General features: G+C 42.5%; 1 pseudogene; it reads left to right on the top strand.

Annotated features, from left to right (window-relative positions):
- The first annotated feature begins 3,378 nt into the window (after positions 1–3,378).
- LOC149142596 (uncharacterized) overlaps positions 3,379–20,180 on the top strand; it is a 48,204-nt pseudogene continuing 31,402 nt past the window's right edge.

A 20,180-nucleotide genomic window follows, 5' to 3' on the forward strand; every position in this document is an offset into this window, starting at 1 on the left:
AGATCCTTTTCTAATGATTTCACTAGGTTTTCTAACCCTTTGATCTCTCTTGTCTTTTCTACAACATTTATCTCTGAGAGATCATACCTCTGTTTCAAGTTGGCATACTGTTCTTGTACCTTTTTAAGCTCTGAAACTTGTAGTTTCACATCCTCCATTGATTTTATTAGTTCTTCTGTGCTCAGATTGACAGTACTATCCTGTGCTACTCCAGCTATTCCTGTTGTTGTTGTGCCTGTGACCATCTCTGCAGTGACCACTGGAATGTTTGGTGCCTGAGCTACTCCAAGGGTTGAAGGGACTATTGTTGAGACCATTGGTATCACATTAGGAGGCTGAGAAGTCGACTCTCGGCGCTTTTCCTTCAATGCTTTTTCAAGTTCTTTCTCAGTCTCATTCAATCTTCCATTAAGTTTTAAGAGCAAATCCATCAGCTCTTCTTCAAATTTTTGCTTTATAATCTCAGCATTCTGTGGATGCCTTGAAGGTGGTAGCTTTAGTTGCTTTCTGAGGGTAGCAATATCTTCATCTTTCTTTTTGATGAAGGCTTCTGTAGCCTTTACATCTTTGGGATCATGATCCAATCCAATAATGATTTCTTCTAAAGACTTTATTCTATTATATTTGGCCTAGGAGGAAGCTTTCTCCAAATGTAGTTGGGCAGTTGTGTTATCCAAAGAATTTTCCAGCCTCTGGGCCATCATAGCCTTGCTAGTCAATGTGGAATAAATCATTTCTGCAATTTGTTTATGTAGCTCAATCTGATCCAAAGGATGAAAATCCTTTGCCATGATTCAAAATTTGTTCTAAGATAATCTGTTGTTGTTTGGGGTTGTTGCACTTTAGGTTTGAAATAGCTCATGATCATCTTACCTTCCTTGATGTCATAGGCTGACATCAATCTGTTATGATTTGAGGGAACCACTTTCAAAAATTGATTTTAGACTTGAAGTCTTAGTGGATCATTTCTGGCTTTTATGTCAATAAATGTCTCTTTGATATCTGAAGTTTCCTTTACTAGTGGTCTGAAAGATGACACCATTGCACTTTGTTGTCTCTCTAACTCCTTTCTCTATGAGCTTGTAGATGTCCCCCCTACTGCAAAAGTTTGATTGTTGTCTACTCCTTCTCTCCTCTGACTATCAGTGATTTCTTCAACAAATTCTTCCTCTGAAAGGGGATTTAGTCTTTTCCTGTTGGTAACAGGTTTTCCTAAAGTTATATTGGCAGGGGTAGCTCTTTCCCTGTCTCTCTTTTTATTTATTTCCTCATTTAGAGGAGTTTGTAGAATCAGAGGCTCTCCCACGTTGCCCTGAGTGGGAGGAGTGTGTATTTGGGCCTATTCTTTGGAAGTCTCAGGATATTTTGACATTTTGTATTGCTCAGTGGCCTGTGTACTGGTCTCTTTTTCCTTGCCTTTGGATGTTCCTGTGGTTGGTGTGTTGATTTCTTGTGAATGTTGTTGAGAGGTTCTAGCTGAGAAGGGACCACTCCCTGACCTCTGTACCTACCCAAAAGAATCCAGGTCAAGTGTTTTCTCAAGATCTCTCATAACATTTTCAGTATTGACCTGTTCACTATCTTTTTCTACTTGCCTTCCACCCATTCATCCATATTTGCGAATTGTTAAATCTCTGGAATCCTATGGTGAATGTATGGTGACAATTTGTTCTTAGTTATTCTATCACATATAAAGCTATTAGGGTCATATGGTACCTACCCAAAACTCTTTTGCAACTTAAGATGATCTTTTAAAATTCTTTCTACTTCTTTCCATGCTTCCCTATTGTTACAGACAAAAGGGCCTAACTGATTCTTGATTCTAAGCTGAGCTTTCTTTTTCGCATTATAAAAATGGACCAAGTTTGACTTTATCATTTGCCGGAAATATTCCAATGAAAAGAGCCTCACTGGAACATACTTTGGTAGCTTAAAAGGGCATATCTCACACCCATAGATCCTGAATTCTGTATGGTTCTTGTATAGGTACAAATCACCTATCCTGTGTTTCTTGGAGAGCTAGAGGATTTTCTTCATATCACCATTGATCCTAGGAGGGGAAACTCTTGTCAATAAGGTGGGTTTTGGGTGAACAAATAGGTCAATGAATTCATTGTAGGAATAAGGGGTTTCAAAAGAGCTATGGAAGACTGCAAACCAGAAGATTACATACCTAGGATTTCCTCTGGTGTCAAGTTTCATGACAGGGAATGGAAAGTTTTCTGACTGGTAATACAACATAATATGATATATGAAAGTGGTATATTTGAAAACTCCTTCATTGTCCAGTCTTAAGAACTACTCATGAATCTTATTAGCAATGTAGGAAGCATAGTCTTATTTGATGGCAGGGGGTTGTCCAGGAGTGAAAATTGACAACAAAACAATGGTAATCTCATCAACATACTCACTAGTGTTGAATCCCATGATCAAAGATGTCATATCAATTATGAGTTGGCCCATACCTGTGAAGAAATTTTGCATGGAAGGAGGTGGGCCATCAGGCTGATGCTTTGGTGACATGAAAGTTTGACAAATACATTTCAGTTATGACTAGGACAATTGAGTGGATTTCTCAAGAAAATATCGCATGAAAATGGGGGTGAGAGCTTGACTAGAGTGGAATTGCAACATTTCGTTGATGGATTGAGCAATTATTAGAAAGAGGATTGTTTGGCTTGGCGACGTAACTGCTCTAAGGTTAGGGTCATAATTGGCCTAGCAATGATGGATTATATAAGGAAAAACATGGACTGAGGGGAGAAAATACATGGGAAGGTTGGATTCCCATAGTCCCAAGACGTCAAATCCATTTAGATAGTTATCCCTACTTTGGCAAAAGACTTTAAGGTGGTTTTTATCAGTGAATAAGTCTTTTATCTGAAAGTCTTTATCTGCAGTAGGAAAATAATCTAAATCTTTATGAGGGGCATTCATGGGTACAACAGACATAGCCACAGGGGTTTCCATTTCTAGTTCTTGTGGATTCATAAAGGAATTTGGTTTTTAGTGAAAAATGGGCAAATTCACAGGTCTGGGAATTTATATGGTGGAATAAAGACTGAAGTTGCAGTGAATTTTGGTCTTTTATGCAGAATTATAGTGTAAAATGTGAATTTGCAGGGTTTTGGTGGAAATTGGATAAATACCTATGTTCGGGGAGTGAACAGTGCAGAAAAAGGTACAGGCAATTGCTGACAAGTTCTGGACTGGTTCGGTTGCAAATTTCTTGGCAAGGTGGCGGTTGGAAATGTTCAACAGTTTACCTCGATGTTCTTTGCATGGGAACACTGATATACAATAAAATACAAAGAAATTGGCATTCACTTGTTTTATTAGCAAAGTCAAGGTTGGCTGGGTTTTTGGAATTTCGAGCGGATGGCATCAATGGAGAATGAACTGACGTTTTGTCACATATGGAAAGAGGTAAGTGGTTTTATCGCACTGCTTTTGGGGACGAGTGGTATTTAGTCTAGGACCAACGATTCCATAGATCGCTTGACGCGTGGCGAAGGTACGGGGGAAAACCACTTAATGATTGCGCGTTAGCACGTGGTCACTGAGGGGTGCACGATATTGATTAAGGTCGTTGGATCTAGAGAGCATGATCGGACGGCTGAAGGGAGGCATGATATGGCGGGGTTTAACAACGGTGGGTCCAACATAATTAAGTATTAATTAATTATATCGGGGGCGATATGATTGGCTGGGAGACTTATTAATTAGTCCAGATGACTAATTAATCCTCATTAAATGATGGCGGCATCAGGCTCTTAATTAGTTACATATTAACTAGTTAATCCCAGTTTAAAACGTATTATAGTTATAATTAACCATCGGGGTGGGATATATAGACTTTTGGGTTTTTTAATATATTTACAATAATACGAGATTGGGTAGTTTTTCTTTTATTTGAGAATTATATAATAAAAGTTAAAAATTAATATGACCAAATGAATGAAAAGAGCGCTAAGTCTAAACATTTCATGTATATATTTAAAACTTAGGCTAAGTGAGAAATGAGGGTTTTATGGGAAATGTTTTAATTTTCCTAAGTAAAATAGGATTTTACTTAGGGAAAAGACTTATGAAAGTAAATAAATGACTTTATGGATGATTTTAAGTATTTAGGCCTTTTAAATTATTGTGTCGAGGGTCCAGTCCCTCTAGAAGTCAGAGAAATGCTCTGAGGCCCTTTAATTTTCAAATGCCTTAGTACATAGGGGGAATTAGTGAAAATTAGGGAAAGATGAGAAGGGGAGTTAATAAATTAACCTTGTATTGCTTGAAATGCTTCCAATGTAATGTCTGCCTTGCACTTGTCATGAAAGTAGAGATTTAACACATTTAGAATCATTATCCATCCCAAGTAATTCTGCAACATCATTTACCTACCCTACCCACTTCAACCTAATATTTTTTTCTTCTTTATTTGGGTGCACTTAAATTGACAACCCATTATCACATTTTTTTTCTTTTACATGTAGAAATCTATCTAAGTTAGATAACCTTATTACACTCAGGGGCTCAAATTAAACTGTTGAGCTCCTTTTATTCACTCTACCTCTCTAATTATCTGCCAAGATTAAATAGTTTGGTCAAATTTTATTCTCTATCTCTAAAACATAAAATTCAAATATGAACTAGCCAAGCTTAAGTTGTTTGATTGTTCATCAATTGTGGCAGAATTACAAATTGCACACAATTTTGTCTATTACATAAGAGTAAAAAGTAGTGGCATTTACACTTGCACACTTTCCTTGGTCTTTCTTTTGGTGGGGTTCATTTTCTTCACTTTTTTGACTATCTTTTATTCTTTTCACCCTTTGATTTTTATTTTAGGGTATACCCTCTTTACATTTTTTAATTTTTTTGTTTTTTTTTTTTAAATATGGAAAACCTTTGCAACAAGTAAAGGTATGAACATATTCATAGCTCATCAAGTCAATCATGAAATATGACACCTATTGGTATAGGAGCATAACAGGTTCATGACTCCTTCTGCAAAAACCACTTTTGATGAGATAGGTGTGGATGTGATTGTACCAAGCTCTTGGAGCTTGCATCAAACCATACAAATATTTCATCAATCTATATACCTTATGCTCCTATCATGGAACTTCAAAATGAGGAGGTTGCTCTAGATAAATTTCTTCCCACAATATACCATTTAGGAAAGCATATTTTACACCAATTTGATATACTTTCCATTTGTGTCGATATTTTGTGGAGAAAATGACTGTGACAATGTCTAACCTTATTATTGGAGCAAAGGTTTCACCATAGTCGACACCACCAAGTTGTTGTGATAATCCTTTGGAAACGAACCTTGCCTTATGTTTCACAATCTTTCCTTTTTCATTTAACTTGGTCTTCTATAACCGTTTTACAACAATTCTAGTTTTTCCCCTTGGGAGATCAAATAATTCCCAAGTTTGGTTCTTCTCTATGGTAGAAATATCTTGGTTAATTGCATCAACCCAATTCTTTTCTTTAATTTCTTCTTTCAAATGGGTTAGTTGATATGAAAGAAAGAAAAATATATTCTACTAATCAGACTCATGCTCTTGCTCATATATTTCTCTAATGCTTCTTGTTTTATGATTGTCTTTTTAAGATGTTGAATGATCAGTGGACTCAGTGCTTGAAGATGTACCATTTTCAGAGTGGTATGGCTCTTCTTGAACTGACAATCTTGTCGATTTGGTGGATAAAAAAACTTATTTGAGTCTTCATCAACATGATCAAAGCAAGATTTATTTTCAAACAATTTAACATCTTTGCTTAAACTAAACTTCTTGATAATTGGATTGCAAAGTATGTAGGCCTTTGAATTCTCAATAGCTGATGAAAATACATATTTCACCCATATCATCAATCTTTTTTCTTAGCTTCTCAGGAACATTTGAAAAGCTACTACTCCAAAAAATTTAAAATGTGATACATTCACCTTCTTACCATCCCATGCTTCTTGAGGTACTGCATCTTGGATACTGGCTGTTGGATATCTATTGAGAACATACACTTCTATCGAAATTGCTTCAACCCAATAGTCATTTGAAGACTTCTCACGAAGCAAACATCTGGCCATGTTCATGATTGATTGATTTTTCCTTTTTCTATTCCATTTTGTTGTGGAGTATATCTTATTATGTTATGCATTATGATTCCTTGTTGTAAGAAAAAAACAAAGTCATTGGAATTATATTCTCCTCCTCTGTCTAACTTGAGGACTTTTAAAGTCTTTCCACTTTTTTGCTTCTACTTTGAATGACTTGAACCTTGAGAATGTATCTGATTTATTTTTCAGAAAATAAACCCATACTTCATGTTATAATCATCAATGAAGGTTAGAAAATAAAGACTACCACCAATGGACTATTGAAATATGTAACTAGGTTCAATCTTCATAAATGTATTTGCGTCACAATGAAATGCATTTATAAAAAGAATAAAGAATATATTTATTATTATTATTATGACTTATTAAAGCATGGGTTTCATGCTTGGATGATCATGTTTTAGGTCAATTTCCCCATTCAGTACTTCTAGGCTTTATTCTGAGTCATTAAAGTCATTGTCCATTTAAATATACCCTTCTTGGGCATTTGAATCATGTAAAAATAATTAATATTGAGTCAAATAAAATATTTGTCACCTCCACACCAACTGAGACTTAAGAATATCAAGTCAGCTTCAAGAAGGACAATTCGACCTCACTAGAAGGTTGTATATACAAAGAAACTTGAATTCATTTGAAGCAACCCACTCTCTCTCTCTCTCTCTCTCTCTCTCTCTCTCTCTCTCTCATAATTTGATATCTAAAAGGAAGAAGTTGGGAAGTACAAAGTCAAAAAAGAGTTGGAAAAAGGATGGAAAAGGGTGCGAAGTTTCAAGGGAAGAAATTGTTGGAAATAATACTGGGGGGGCTGAATCAGTATTATCAAATTCTTTTCAATATGCCTTCCAGATTTATACTTTAATTTATTCTTTAGATATTGATCATTAATTTGTAAGTCAGTGCCATATAATAATGAACAAGAACAAGAAAAATAGATGAGCACACCAAAGAACACCAGATATAAGGTGGAAACCCAATGTGGGTGAAAACCACCTACTGCAATATGTCTCTATCTTCTTTCAATTAGAAACTTCTTTTACAAGGATTTTTTATTGGTGCAGTCCTTTACCAGTACACAGGCTACAACCTGCAGAGAGTTACAACTCTCTCTCATTTTCCAGTCTCTCTTAGAAGGTAGCTACAATCCCCTTGCTCTTTTACTTCTTTAGGGACCACGTTTCATTAATTTTCAAACTGGATCCAAGAATATCAAGTACATAAAAATCACCCAATCTCCTTATACAATCAACCAATGAATCACCCAACTTCTCAGAATGCTGTAAATAGAAAAGTAATACCAGAAATCTAAACCCAGAACTCTGCAGCAATAGATAAAAGATAGCCAACAAATGTTTCAAGATAGGTCTGCAACTTCACCAATAGTGGCATGCGAATACCCGCAGCTCTTCTGTGTCTAAACTACGCATATCCACACCTGGTCGGTCTACTGCTCTGCGTATCTCTGCACCACTTCTTCTATTGCCCTGCATACCTATGCTCAGATCCGCACCTGCACTACCGCCTGATAGCGTACCTCTGCGACTTGTTCTTCTGTTTCCCTGCATACCTCCGCACTGCGCCTTCTCCTGAGCTGCGTATCTCACACTGCGCCTTCTGCTGCGCTGTGTACCCCCACACTGTGCCTTCTACTGTGCTGCGTACCCCCGTACTCATGCCATCGATCGCCTGCAAACCTCTGATTAGGGCCAAATTAAGAGTCCTCCAATGTGCCATAGTCAGTCAGATCCACAGATCTGATCATGCACCCGAGAGATCACAACTTATCAATAGATTTGCCTTAAATTTTCTCCTTGATTAAGATCTAGCCTTTAAAACCAATCACCCAAACTTTCAGATCTTAAGATATTCAAATTTCACAAGTGTCTAGTGTTGGGCTCCAGTATTGCAGCAATAATGCTGCAACTCCTGGGACTCCCTTCTTTACTTTTATCAACCCAGTAGTTCGTAACAAACTTGGAAGCGACGGTGCTGTATGCACAAGTACTAGCTCTTGCTGCAGCTGTCACTTGGTCAGTTGGCACAAGTCCGCTAGGGGCTTAAGCCAACTTATATGGGCTCTTAGAAGAAGCTTTTTAACTGATAGATGGAAGCTAACTCAAAAGAACTGATCTACTTGCAGAAAGAAACTAAAAGCCAAAAAGTAGCAAAAACCCTAGCAAACCCTAATGTTACCAGCTAGTCCTACTAATGCATAGGAGAAGATGCGAACTATTGAAAAAGATGCCATTACTCCTACAAAGGCAAAATGCACATGCCTATGTTGTCCCTATCTGAGGAACATATCTTTTTGTATTTTTGAATAAGTTATTTGAGTTATCATGCAGATGCTTTTAACTGGCTTTTCACTGTGCAAGGGCGAATCAAGGAGGAAAAAGGCTTGGAAAAGGTTGGGAAGGTTCGGCAGGGGTCTAAGCAGTCCCTAAAACCCTTCTGGAGAGTCTCACAAAGTTTGGCTACCAAGAAGCCTCATTTGTGAGCTTCTACAGGAAGTCTGCAGGGGTTCTATAGGATGTTTCAGGAATTTCTACAGGATGTTCAGAATTTCTACAGGATGTTCAGAATTTCTACAGGATGTTCTAAGGTTGGATTTTGGATGATGGGTGAGTGAAAGAGGATTCATGAATGGATAGGGAGGTAGGGTAGGGGTCTGAAATGACTCGGTGACCGAAGGGTGAAGTGATGAGAGGGTGTGGGAAGCTAACTTGTCTTAAGGAAGGCTGAGGCAATGGAAGAGCAAGAAGGTAGGGTTACGTGGGTAGAAAAGTAGTTGTGAGACGAGGGACCTAACTTGGAGAGGGAGTAGTTGGCCTGGACGAAGCTTAGATGGACGAGAGAGTGATGGAGATGCACAACACAGTGGATACTTAACCAAATCAACCACGTCCTGCACACAATCAAAATATTAACCAGTCTATCCTAACTGTCAATGAAACCACTGAACATCAGCGTTATTTCTAAAGAGAACCATGTACAGTACTGAAGCAAAGAAACATTCCAAGAGGTCTGAACGCATGAATAACTCCTACAAATGAAAACATTGCACCAAAGATTGCATGGGTAAGCAAACTAGTGTTTTTGTTGGGCAGCACTGTCTGCAATTCCAGCCCCTAGAAAGAGGTCGAAATGAGAGTGCAGGCAATCCTTTTATGAAGCTTTTATCAATTCTTATCTCATTAATCTATTCTAGACATCTGAAGCAACTCTATTATTCAACAATAACCTATTTTAACCACACAACGAGATCTAGCTCAACAAACTGTGTTTCAAATGCATACAAGGAAAATCATAATGCTGAAAGGAAAGATATCAATACAAAGAAGGAGGCCCTAGGCTCTCAGGTTGGGCCCAACCCCGAGAGCTATGGCTCCTCAAAAAAACTCAGAGCTGATATCAAATCTGACTGCTTCACATTAAAAAATAATAATCATAAGTCAAGGGTCATGCCAATAATGGCTACAAAAGAACAAAACAGAGCTAGCAGCTTGTAGTGCAGAATGTGCAAAAGTTTTTCAAAAAGTCCCTCTCGAAGGCTGAAGCCCTCACATTTATACACCACGAGGCCCTAGCTGGCCTCCTAAATCCATGGGACTTGGCTGACCAAACTGGGAGTGAACAGCTGCTTCCACAAAAGTTGTTTGGCTGCCTTCTAGATCCGGTTTTGGTGGCCTTTGGAGCTCGGAGTTGGGGCTGAAGATCTCGAGGAAGGCTATTTAATGCCATAGACAACCCCCCTATGAATCCTCAACCCAAGCTTGGCTGTCTCCTAGCCCTTGTCTGCTTGGTTTTACTCCACATGTGTCAAAAAATCCTGAAATGAGCACGTGTTAGCCACCTAGGAATAGTGACTACCCTTATTCGTACAAATGACATAAACATACTAAAAAATGATGCAGAAGTTATGAAAAATGAAGGATTGAGCAAAGGTAGTTAGGCCAAATGAGCCCAAAATGTTACCAAATTTGGGGCTCATCATCACCCCCCTACTAAAATGATTGCTCATCCCTGAGCAACTAATCCAGCTCCTCGTCCTTCATCGCTTTCACTGCCACTCTCACATCCTAGGCTTCTAAAGTAGTATCCTCCTCACTGCCATGGAACCCAGCCTTCCTTTCCACCTCTTCCCACTGCTTATGCTCTTCTTTCTCTGTGCTGCCTTCCATCAATCCCAAAAGCAAAGGTGGGCTTAGCTTGAGGCCAATCCAACTGGCTTGGAGGTTCTGTATGGACTTCTTGTAGAGGGGCACCCGTACTAGAGCTTCCCTCATTCGAGTTGGAGTGTGATATTCCCTAATTTTGAGGCTATGGGACAAGGTGTTCCACCGGCGGGTGCAAACATGAACATAATTGTCCCCTAATAATCGCTCCATATCCTCGAAATGTGCTATGGCCTGAGCCTGCTGATCCATGTATTTCAATAAAGCCTGAGAGTCGGTTGCTAAGTGTTGGTGGGTTGATATCAATGCAGTGGGGTCCCCTGGCTCTGCTCTAATCAGCAGTGGTTCATGTAACTCTCGGTTCATGACCTCTTTGACCTCTGCTGCTCTCTTTTCTTCATGGTTGAACCATGAGGAAAATGCCATCAATTGCATATCTCCCATGCCTGTGTTGGGATCCCATGAAGTTACATTAGGAAGGGCCATTGGAGATATAACTCTGATAGCTTGGCCTTGTCCTCTGTTGAACTGCTATTGCATAAATCTGTGAACTGCTAGGGGTCTTAGATTTGGGAGATACCCCTCTGTGCCAATGCATTAATTTGGAATTGCAGCCACTGGTCCCATAGGTATAGGCCATAAGATTTGGCCGGTTGTCTACATTGTAGAGCATCCATGGCCCAACTGGCCATGCAGGCCAGTTGTGCCTCTTTTTGTTGCAACTGCTGTTTGAGAGCTTGTATCTCGATTTGTGCTTGCAATTCCCTTTCCTGTAGATGTTGGTTTAGCTCCCCAAGACCAACTTGCATTCCTTCTCTGCCTTGAGGTTCTGTTGTAGTGTCCTCTGATGTTGTGCCCCTTTCTTTCCTCTGTTCCTGTAGCTGCAGTTTGAGTTTCTCATTCTCTTCCTGTAGAAATACCCGCTGGCAGTTTCCCACGTGTTTTGCCATAGCTAATTCTCTTCTTGCCTCCTTAAGTTGTTCCTCCAAGGGGCCTATATCTGCTACTCCTTTAGATTTAGCTATCCTCATCCATGTGTGGGTTCTCACTCTTTCTTCCTCTAATGCAAAGAAAAGCGGCACCGTGAATTTCTGTGGTATAATTTTTCCAACCTCAAAAAAGTTATAATAAGAGCTCAAGCTTGGCTAGGGACTAGGTTCTGGAATATGCTCTACCTCTTCTTCCCTCTGTGGCTCTACCCCTTCTTGGTGGTGATGTGGCTGCCTCTCCCTCCATCCTCTCGGTCTCCTTGAGCCTGGCTAATGTTTCCTGTAGAACGGCCTCAACATCCTGTAGAGGGGTTTTTGAAGCTAACCTTTCCATTCTCTCCTTCCAGGCAGTTATCTTCGGGCTCCCTCGCTCATAACTGACTGATATTTTTGAGGGGGACCTCTCCCTTGGTGAGGTAGGGGTGTCTTCTATGGTAATTGGGTCGCTGGATGGAGGTTGGGGCCTGCCTGTTTTGATTCTTACACTTCTCCTTGCTTTGAAATACAGAGGGGTCTCCCTCTTTCGTTTTTCCTTTGGCTTGGGAGGGGTACTTAGGGTGGCCAACACAGCTGCTGCCTCCCTAGCAAGGATTTCGGCCGTCTTCCCCCTCTGTTTTCCTTTCTCAGGGCTTCCTGTAGAAAGCCCTGCAGTGGCTGATTTCTGGATTCCTATAGAAGCCATTTTTAATTTTCCTTTAGACACAGATGGCACCGTTTTAGCCTGCTTGGCTAAGGGTGCTTTGTCTTTTGACTTTGCTGAGGCTGCCTTATAGGTGCCTTCACTGACATGGACTTGTTCAGTCCTTTCCACCCTACTCTGTAATCTTTTCTCCCTGGGTGTTAATGTGGGTTTGTCATCCTCTGTTTTGGCAGCCTGGTGTTTCTCTTGTTTCCCCTTGTGCTCTTTCTTTGGTGCTTTGGCCATGGTTTCTTGGCCCTTCCCTTTCTTTTCTGTTTGAATTGGTTCCTTCTCCTCGCTGCTGGAGGAGGTGAGCTCCTCAGCCAAAATTCAGATGTCATCATCCTTAGTCAAATTTCGAAAGGCTTCCCAGGAGAGAGGGACGGTGTACATGTGGATTGCATCCTCCACGAGGAGCTTAATGAGCCCATGATGGGCTACCTGGTCTTGCATTCCCTCTCTTAATTTGGTGGCACATTCAGTCATGGACTGCAGGAGGAAGTAAGGAATGCTCAACTTTTTGTCTGAGGGTAGGTCCATTTGGTGCCTAAGTTCTGTGAGCAGCCGGAAATGGTATCCATACACAATGCTGAATTGCCCCTCGCACGTGATATATTTCATAATTTGGAGGCTGACCTCACTCCAGAGCGGTTGTAGGCTAGCTCTTCGAACTCCGTTCTGTCCTCTGAGAATTGCTCGTCCAGTAGAAAAAACTCCTTCTTAGCCTTCTGGCCCAGTTTTCTCTCCTTCTTATCCCAAGGTACCCCCATCGGGAGATCAGTGACCCTGCTAATGAACTGTGGGGTGAGTCTAAGGGTCAAACCTCTGATATTGACAACGGCCAGCATTTTTGACTTTGGCTGCAAAACTCACAGGAATTCTTTTGCAACCTTGTCATCATAACCTTGAAGTTTGTCACAGAATGACATCCACCGGGCACGAGAGAACAGTTCTACCACCTCAGGGGTTTCCCGTAGCTTCTTTGATTCTGTAGGCTCTTTCCTAATGAACCCACCCAGCATGGTAAAACCTTGTTATGGTCATTTTGGATTTCCTTAGACAGAGCGCAGAGCTACGCCTCTATCATGCACAAAGTTGATAAATTCACGACTGTCTACAAGTGAGCCTTGACAGTGGCTCAATCATGAACCAAACCCTGTAGAAAAACCCCGCATACACACTACGACGACAACTCTCATGCAGAAGTAAGACGACGCTTGAAAATTCATGCACAGACTGTAATTCTACCCTTTTAGGACATCGACTTCACCACCCTTCGAACCAATTGCATGGGAGCACTATGTTCAAGCTTACCTCATTCCAACTTGCCACCTTTGACTTGAATAGTTTAATTTCCTCCGTAGCAGTGAGCTTCCTGTAGCACAGCTTCCTGTAGAAGTCGTGCACGGGTTCTTGAGAGCGCGTCAGTGGTTCTGGGCCTTCTGTGCAACCACCGGACGTTTGAACAGGCCGAGGACTCGGAGTAACAGTCTTCAGGAAATTTCGGATGCTTACTCGACTGCAAAGCGGTTGAGGATAAATGAGTGGAGTGCCATACAGGATCTAGCCGGTGGATTTGAATCCCTGCGGAACTCGTGGCGCGGGGGTGAGCTGTCCCCGCCACCCCGTTGGACGACGTCACGTGCTATCATTCCACTGTAAGTCTGCCTGACCGCCGAATCATTCCCTGCATATCTACCGCCGCCATTTTCTGTTAGATCGCCACTTCTCTCCGACTGGACGCTTCCCACGTGTCCATTTCCTGTCTTGTTTGACACAACCAACGCTTTTCGGATCAGACAAGACCATCGAACTGGTCGTGGTGGCCAGTTGAATGGCTACCCGACTTGCTCAACCCATTCATTTTCATACTCGCACACATTTTAGAGCATTGTTCATGTAATTTGATGAAACAAGGTGAGGCACTTACCTGTGCGGCCGTGACGTTATTTTCATGCTTTAGGAAGAGGGTGACGGACCCGCTTGCTGCTGCTTCATGCACAAGCACGGGAGCTCCTTCTTGCCGACTGCTTCTGGTTACGAGACCGGTTGCCTAGCTACGGATGGTGCATGCGCCAAATTTATGAGTTGCAGGTGCCTTCATGGCGTATGCTCTAGCCGGATCAACTGCTACAGGATTCCTGTAGGATATCGTGTAGCTGTTTCTCCTCCTAGGGTGCATGCCGAAACGGTGGAATTACGGTTACGGTTGCAGGGTGCTTGGATTGCCTTAGCGCATTGGCCTCCGCGTACTTTATTCCATTTGAGAATTGTTTCTTCTGAGAATCCAACGTTCTGGTTTGATTGTGCAGGTATTTCCATTGTATGGCAGCAGGGGTGGTAGAAGGAGGTGACAGCAGTGGGTGATGGAGAAAAACATTGGTTGCATGCCTCCTGATTGGACTTCGGGCTTCACATTCTTCTACAGAGTCGGTCCTGGGTCATCCAAAGATTCTACAGGAATTTTCCTGTAGAAATACAGAACTTCCTATAGAAAGTCCTGTAGCTTCCTGTAGAAGGCTAAACTATGACCAAATCATGCCCAGACCTTGGAAGAGATGGGTGTTTCTGGAGGGAGTGCTGGTGAGGTCACCTGGTAGCATGGTAGGGACCCTTGTCCTTGAGTTGAGAGACCTCCTTTTCTGCATGGAATACCTGCAACCTGCATGAATTGTCAAATCTTGAGCCTGTTTTCCTGTTTCTGCTTCCTTCTTTTCTGTTTTCTTTTTCTTTGTTTGTTTTTTTTTTCTTCTTTTTTTTTTTTTTTTTTTTTTTGAAGACAGCAGGGGTGCCTCAATGAGGTTTTCACCCCTACCATCTGCCTTGAGCGCCTCAGAGAGGTTTTCACCCAAGGGTCTTTTTTTATTCAAAAATTTTCAGAAAGACAGCAGGGGCACCTCAATGAGGTTTTCACCCCTACCATCTGCCTTGGGAGCCTCAGAAAGGTTTTCAACCAAGGATCCTTTTTTTTTTTTTTGCTCAGGGTATGCCCAAAATAGAGGCAGAACCCTTCTCTATGACCAGCACTGATTTTTCCACAGTTTTGATGAATTCTTGCCTCGAAAGAGGTTTCCTGTAGATCTTTAGTCGATGCCCATTGACGAGCATGGGGATGGCTTCCTCATCAATGGTCTGAATAAGAACAGACCCATTGTCATTACACTTCTACACTGCATATGGTTCCAGCCATCTTGTTCTTAGCTTCTCCCTTAAATCCTTCTGTCTGGAATCGTACAAGCGCCCAATCTCCCGGTTGGAATTGCTTTTCATTGAGGTGCTGGTCATGCCATACCTTCCTCTGAAGTTGAACCACTTCTGAGTGGAGAAGGGCCTGCATTCGGTGCTCGTCTAACCCATTCAGCTGCAATAACCTTTCTTGCTAGGCATGGCTGAGATCTAGGTTCAGATGAGCTGCCATCCTTAATGTGTTGTATTCGAACTCAATTGACAGCAAAGCTCTCTTCCCATAGACCAGCCCATAAGGTGTGAAGCCGGTTGTGGTCTTCCAAGTGGTGTTGTAAGCCCAAGTGGCCTCAACCAAGCGATCTGCCCAATCTTTCCTACTGCTACTCACCACCTTAGTCAAGATCCCTTCTAATGCTCTATTGGTGACTTCCACCTGCCCATTTGCTTGAGGATGATAGGGGGTGGAAGTACTATGCTTGATCTTGTGATGAGCGAGTAGGCCTTCAATTAAGTTGGAGGTGAACTGGCTTCCTTGATTGGTGACTAGCTCTCTTAGGTAGCCAAATTTGTAGAAGATGTTTTCTCTTAAAAACTCAGCCACCTTTTCTTCTGTCGCTGCTTTGATTGCCTTGGTTTCTGCCCACTTTGTCAGATAGTCTGTGCACACAATGATGTAAGACCTTTGCCTTGAAGGAGGATTGATAGGACCCACAAAATCCATACCCCACTTCTCAAATGGCTCAAGATTCACTTGAGGTTGGAGAGGCATTTCGTCCGTTGGAGTCGGTTTCCCCATCCTTTGGCATCGGTCACATTGGCTGATATATCTTCTGACATCTTGATGAAGCGTGGGCCAATAGTAGCATGCCTGTAGAATTTTGAAGGCAGTTCTTTTGGCTGCAGAATTTCCTCCACAAGGCCCGTCATGACAGGTTAGGAGGATGTCAAAGACTTCCTCCTCCCTTACACACCGCCTTAAGATCTGATCGGGGCCAAGCTTGAACAGGTTGCCCCCGATCCAAGTGAATGAGGCACTCTTCCTTATGATTCTGCTCTTCTCTTTTGAGCATAGGTGCGGAGGGAACTGTGCTGAGACAAGGTAGTTTGCTATATCAACAAACCATGGAGAGAGTACTGAGATAGCAAACAGATGTTCATCTGGCATCTGGTCATCCACTGTTCCATCCTCACCTGCAGGTAAATCCAATCTAGACAAGAAGTCAGCAACAACATTTTCTTTACCTGGTTTGTCAACGATAGTCAAATCAAACTGCTGCAATGAAAGAAACCATCTAATAATACGAGCATTCACATCAGTATGTACAAATGTTTGATATCCAGTGATGTAGTGTCGGAACTTGTTCAGGGCATGGACCACGGCCAAGAATTCTTTCTCAGTTACAGTATAATTCAGTTCTGCCTTGGATAAGTTTTTGCTGACAAAGTATATGGTATATGGAAGTTTTTGTTCAACTTGTCCTAAGGCTGCCCCTATGGCTTTGTTCGAGGCATCAGTATGGATGTGGAAAGGTAGGGCCCAATTTGGACCTCTCAAGATAGGGGCAGACACCAACTTATCCTTTAATTCATTCAGAGCCCTCTGACAATCGTCAGTCCATTTAAACTCCACATCTTTTGCTAAGAGGCCAAACAATGGCGAGGCTAGCTTGCTGAAGTCTTTAATGAATCTTCTATAATATCCTGCCAAGCCTAAGAAACTTCGAACATCTATTACCTTCTGAGGGGGTGGAACCTTTTTTATGAGAGCAATTTCGTTAGGATCCACCTGTAACCCTTGGCGAGAAATGGTATGTCCTAGCACGGTCCCTTCAGTCATCAAGAATTCACATTTTTCAGGACTAAGGGACAGGTTCATCTCAATGCACTTGGTTAGGACTTTTCCCAGATTGGACAATGCTTCCTGGAAGTTGGACCCATAAGGAGTGAAGTCATCCATATAGATCTCCACCGAATCATGGACCAGCTCAGAAAAGATTCTCAAGACAGCTCTCTGGAAGGTGGCAGGAGCGTTGCATAGCCCAAAGGGAAGAACTCGGTAAGCAAAGGTACCCCAAGGACAAGTGAAGGTGGTCTTATCTTGGTCTTCTGGGCTGATTTGGATCTGATTATACCCGCTAAACCCATCCAAGAAAGAGAAAAACTTCTTCCCTGCCAGTCCATCCAACACTTGATCTATGAAGGGTAGAGGAAAGTGGTCTTTCTTGGTGGCTTTGTTCAGTTCTCGGTAGTCCACACAGATTCTCCACTTCCCATTTTTCTTGGGAACCAACACCATACGGGACACCCACTCGCTATCCGAGATGGGGTAGATGAATCCTGCATCCAACAATTTTTGCAATTCTTCTTTGACAATGTCCTTAAGGGCTGGATTCATTCTCCTTTAAGGTTGCCTGACCAGTTTACAATCTTCTTTGATGTAGATGTGATGGGTACAGACTGAAGGATGGACTCCTTTCATCTCCTTATAGCTCCAAGAAAAAGCATCTAGATGACTGGCCAACGGACTGCACAACTCCTTTTTCTGGGAAGGAGATAGGGAGGAGCTGATTTTTAACGTTCTCTCAGGGCAAAACTCCACATTTTTTACTCTGGGAGTGATTGGATTGGTCACACAAGGGTCCACTAAGGTGCTGACTTGGGTATCCTCCACCAATTTCTCTAAGGACAATGCACTAGGAGGTGGATTCTGAATCAAGGTCTCAATCAAATCATCCTCGGTTTGAGGACCTCCCCTGGTGGTTTCTAGGGTGCACAAGGGTGCAGAGTACACCTCATCCTCTTCTCCTTCTTCCAACCAAAGTGGTAAGTCATGCTCTAATAGGGGTTGGGCAGGAGGGTATAGGACTAACTGCTTGGACATAGGACCATTTTTGATGGTCATGTTTCCTGCTCGGCAGCTTATGTAAGCATCCGCAGTGGCTAACCAAGGCGTTCCCAAAATAAGGGGGTATCCAGTAAGCTTTGCCTTTGGTTGAAGAACCAAGAAGTCTGAAGGGTACTCCCAAGAGTCAACAGAGACCAAGACATCCTCCACAATCCCTTCGGGAGTCACGGTGGAGCGATCTGCTAGCTGCAGGACTGTCGAGGTCTTTCTTAAGGAACCCTGAAGGTTGACTTTGAGCATGGTATCCCTGGTCATCACATTAATGGCAGCCCCTAAATCAATCGAAGTGTGGGGTATGATGGTGCCATTGATGTGGACATCAACTACAGGACTCCCAGGATCCAGATACTTTGGACAGATAACTTGCCCCAACATAAGATCGGATAGTTGTCCTATGACATTGATGGTTGAGGCATCTCTTTTTCGCCTGCCTGGGTGCGTGAAACACTTTTCCTTAACCAATTTGTTGTATATCGGTACGTCTTTGATGGCTTGGAGAAGTGGTATTTTCACACACAACTGCTTGAGTTCTCCCAGAAGCTCATTCTCTTCTGGGTTGGGTTGTGTGGTTGCTGTTAGTCTCTCAGGAAAGGGTGGAATGGCTTTTGGTTCACTTTCCTGTTTGTCTTCCTCGTCCTCTGGGGGAGGAGGTTGGCGATCCGGAAGAGTCTTTCCAGATCGCAGGTTGATCTCCTGGATCTCGACAGCATAGGTAGGGCATGTTGTCTCCCCAGTATATACCTACTAGGCCTGTCGGTTGTTGGGGTTCGAGTTCGGTTGAGCAAGTATTTGGGGTTGTCTTGGAGTAGCAGGAGGTAATGGTTATGGCTGAGCTGGTGGTGGAGGCAAAATGGCAGGAGTAGTGTTGTACTGGGGCCTCCACCTCGATTGAGGTGCATTCCACTGAGGCTCTGGCTAGACATGTGGGTGAAACGAATGAGTAGTGGGTTGAGTATGGTATTGAGGTGGGTAAGACCATGGAGGAGGCACAGACCAGGAAGGATGAGCAGGGGGACCCCAGGAAGGCATAGGAGCAGATTGGTTGGGGCTATAATAATCTTAGGATGTCCCTTGCATACCCTGTTGGTAAGTTCTAGGTCCATGTGGCCTCCTTTGGTTGAGAAAGTAGAGAGGTTCAGTGGGTGCCTCTGTTCCTTGGTACATGGCTTTAAGCCCAAGTAAGGTTGGGCATTGGTTTGTGGGGTGGTCCTCCTCACAAACGAAACATACCTCTACTGAATGCAATGGGCACTCGTTCTTAGGGTGCTTTCTTGTACACCTGGGGCAGAATATGGCCAAAGCCCTCTCAGCTTCCTCTTTCTTTTGCTAGATTCGGAATGTATCAAGTTGCATGGCAATGGTCTGCCTCACCTCACTTTTGAGGTCCTCCAGCTGATTTGCAAACTCATGCTTGGAGAAAGTAGTACTAGCTGAAAGGGGGTTTCCTCTACCTCTTTTCCGGGTTGCCCTATAGTGGTTTCTAAACACAGTCTTTATATCCTCATAAGGTAGTTGGTAAATATCTCCTCCAGCTAGCATGTGAAGGGTATCTAAAAGGTCTTCAGGGACTCCTCGTAGCAGGACCAACTTGAGAGATTCAGGGTCAAGTGTGCACCTGGCCCGTTTATAGCTAAGTTGGAACCTTTCCTCATAATCCTCTAAAGACTCATCGTTTCCCATGGTCATACGAAAGATTTCTCCCTTGGCTTCCTTGGACCTACAGTAGTCTCGGTACTTGGTGTTGAAAGCTTGCTGCATCTGAGCCCAAGTGGTGATACTATTCCCAGGTAAGCCCATGAACCAGCGTAATGCTGCATCCTTGAGGGTAGAGGGAAAGAGTTTCAGTTTTTGCTCATCTTTGGTATAGTCATAGGTTCGACAAAGGACAGCAAACTCGAACAGGAAGGTGTCAGGGTCTTCCGTAGTCAATCCATGGAAGTGAGGTAAAGCGGAGGGGCTTATGTTTTTCATTAGCATGTCTCCATTGGTCTCTCGGATGGGAAAGGAACCTTCTATTCTCTCATCTTCTCTTCTATTGTCAGCCATGGCTTCAGATGGAGTGTTCTCTAACTCTTCTTCTGTTATAGGATCTTCGTATATCTCAGGAGGCTCGCCTATAGGTTAT

The sequence above is a fragment of the Pinus tabuliformis genome, chromosome X (genome assembly GCF_031772625.1).
Source record: "Pinus tabuliformis cultivar Carrire ecotype Pingquan chromosome X, CPIR1, whole genome shotgun sequence".
NCBI lineage: Eukaryota > Viridiplantae > Streptophyta > Pinopsida > Pinales > Pinaceae > Pinus > Pinus tabuliformis.